Raw genomic sequence first — 3,385 nt, 5'->3', positions numbered from 1 at the left:
CGTAGACCCGGGAGGCAGAGCTTGCAGTGAGCTGAGATCCGGCCACTGCACTCCAGCCTGGGCGACAGAGCGAGACTCTGTCTCAAAAAAAAGGGGGGAGTCTTAAAACGAGTTTGGGGAAACACTGGTGCTTGAGGGCGGCCAGCTACCTCTTCTGCCCCAGGGCACCTTCTTTCCCCTTCTCCGTTTTCGGATTTCTCTGACTTCGGCATTCTTTTGCTCCGCAGGAACCTAGAAAATGGTGGGGGTAAATAAGGGGAGGGTGAAGTTTCTGCTCTGGCCTTGCGTGTCCCAATCCCATCGCCGAGACTTTCTTCTGCATTGGAACGCTTGTCCCAGGCTGTCGACGCGCTGCGGCGTCTCCCCTCGTAGGAGACTAACGCCAACCCCTGCGCCAGGCAGGGATGGAATCATCATTCTCATTGTACAGAAGGACACTGAGGCTTGAGAACGGAAACGACTGCTTTTGAGTTGGGTCCCCCTCCCCCCTTGCCAGGCAGCAGCCTTTCTCTGTTGCCATAGCACAAATCACAAGGGTATTTATGTAGTAAGCCTTAGTTGAGCAGCTCCAGGTCTCCATAAGACGGCGAGCTGGAGACGACAGGTCTGCGCTTTGCTCTCAGCCCCTTGCCCCACCGCTAGCCTGGGGCAGGATTCCAGCCTTCGCCTAGCCCCGCGCTTTGCCTCTGCAGGGCTATCGGGTGTCCTCCGCTGCACAAAAAGCCAGCCCAGTTGGGTATTATTGGGGGAGAGGATGCCTCCTGCCGGCAGGGAGCGGGGGTGGGCGCCCGGGTGCCCTCAGTGCGTGGCGGGGCCAGGCCCATTTTCACTCTCCTTCCCCCACCGGGGGTTGGGGGCCGCACGCGCTGCTGCTCCTACTCCTCACAGTCTCGTCGAGGGTCCCGGAGACGCGGGTTTCTGGGCCTCTGGTCCAAGAGGCAATGCCAGTTTCGGTACCTTTGTGTTTTCGCCCCCGAAGTAGTAGCTCTAGGAACCCACGCTTTCGAATTCCTTTGGGGTTTGTCCTAAAACTCAAAGACGTTGGAAGAGGGCGGGGATTTGGTTATGAGAACCTCACAGCTCAGCCTTTGCGACCAAACCGGCAGTGCTTTTGTTCTCACTTCATTGGCTAATTGCAGTTTCTTGGGACAGCTCTGGCCGGATCCTTTCGCATTGCTGGTCTCCTCAGCATGATTTTCCCCTGCGGCTCCAAGGGCAGCCTCAAGGGACTCCGGGAGCCATCAGCTATCCGCAGCCCCTGGGACCGGTAGGCAGACGGGACCCCTGACTCGGGATCTGCGTCCTAAGATGTCACATTTTTTTCTTTTCCTGCATGGACCTGGCGAGAGGACACAATGGAATCACTCTTGGGGGGCAAAGACTCCGCCTGTGCAGGGAATGGGTGGGTCCTCTGGTCTCCGCTGCCACGGCTCCCCGGCTCAGAGGTTGTCTCGGGTTTCCACCATTTGAAAAATTATTATCATTGTTATTTCGAGACGGTGTTTTGCTCTTGTTGCCCAGGCTGGAGTGCAATGGCGCGATCTCAGCTCACCGCAGTCTCCGCAACTGAGGCGATTCTCCTGTCTCGGTCTCCCGAGTAGCTGGAATTACAGGCATGCCCCATCACGCCCTTTTTTTTTTTTTTTTTTTTTTTTTTTTTTTGGTATTTTCAGTAGAGACAGGGGTTCTCCATGTTGGTCAGGCTGGTCTCGAACTCCTGACCTCAGATGATCCTCCCATCTTGGACTCCCAAAAGTGCTGAGATTACAGGCCTGAGCCACCGCGCCCGCCTATTATTATTATTTTTAAGAGTCAGAGTTTCACTCTCTCACTCAGGTTGGAGTGCAGTGGCGCGATCACAACTCATTGCAGCCTCGAATTCCTGGGCTCAAGGGATCCTCCTGCCTCAGCCTCCAGAGTAGCTGGGACCACAGGCATATATCACCATGCCCAGATAATTTTTTTATTTTGTAGAGACGGGGTCTCACTATGTTGCTCAAGCTGTTCCCAAACTCCGGACTCAAGCGATCCTGCAACCTCGGCCTCCGAAGGTGCTGGGGCTGGGATTACAGGCATGAGCCACCGCTCCCGGCCCACATCTTTGGCTCGACACTCCCTCCTGGCTCCCGAGCTTGAGAGTCTCAGTTAGCCATTCCTCTTCCACCTGCCTCCAGGCACTGTCCTCCAGCAGCGTGCAGTCTAGTGCAGAGAACGACTGCCCGCGTGTATTTACTGAGCGCCCAGCGTTCTGCCAAGCCCTTTACCTCCGGCATCTCACTGACTCCTGGGAATCGTCCTGTGGGGTGGGTACAATATCACTCACATTGAGGAAACCAAGGCCTAGAGCCAATCACATGCTTACGGACGCGCAGCAGTGTCCGACCTCGAACTCAGATCTGGGCCACAGAGGCAAGGCCGCTGTCGCTCTGGGCTGTTTCTGGCCAGGGGACGCGAGAGAAGGCGGCACCACACTTACCTCTCCCGGGCCTGGTGCTGCCAGCTCCGCGGAACAGACGGGAAGGGGCATTGGCCGTCCTGGGGGCGACCGCGCGCCTTCCTCCCCAAGGAGCGTCCTGGAAGGGAGGTTCCCCTGGGAGAGGAGGAGGCGCGCCTGGCTGCACAGAGGGTAGCCCCGGGAAGATTCCCGAACAGACTCGAGCCTCTGCGGAGAGGGCGGGAGGCGGGTGCCCCCTGGCTTGGCACGTAAATCCGAGCTTGGGGACTAGATGTTTTGTTCCCGCTGGGATTCCGCCCGGAGTTATCTTTGCTCCCTGCTGGGATGTAAGTAAACCTCAGGGGCTTGAACCGGAATCATCGGACGGATACTCGACGCTCTCAGCCGTGGCCTTTCCGCGGCGCAGGGCTTCTGGTGCTTTCAGACCCAGTTTCGCCTGTTGCCTTCCAGAACTAACAGACTCTCGTCAGGTCCATTTCACTTTATTGTCTGTTCAACGGTTAAAGCAAAGAGAGTGACAGCTGGGGCCCTTGATCCGGGAGGGCACCCTGTATGGGGCGAAGGGTGGCCCAGGTTCTGAGGCACACTGATCCGGTGGCCTAACTGTGGGATCCCAGCGCACAGGCCCCGAAGGCAGGCCACTGGTGGTTGAGCTTCCAAGGGCGAGAGAAATTCATTCCCCTTAGACGGTGAAAAGTTGCCACATCACCGTGTCCAGGTCCCTCCTCCTTTCCCCACCGCCCCCGCCCCCTCCAGGAACAAAAGCTCAGACCGCTGAGATGTTCACTTTGCACTTTTGGCAGCACTCACATTGACATATGAGAAGAGTGCAGCAAAGTTTGTTCTCAATCCGAAAGAAAACAATCTCAGAGAACACATGGACACAGGGAGGGGAACGACACACACTGGGGCCTGTCAGGGGTGGGGGTG

Source organism: Mandrillus leucophaeus, unplaced genomic scaffold, assembly GCF_000951045.1.
Source record: "Mandrillus leucophaeus isolate KB7577 unplaced genomic scaffold, Mleu.le_1.0 Scaffold40, whole genome shotgun sequence".
NCBI lineage: Eukaryota > Metazoa > Chordata > Mammalia > Primates > Cercopithecidae > Mandrillus > Mandrillus leucophaeus.
Note: the sequence above shows the minus strand (reverse complement) of the source record.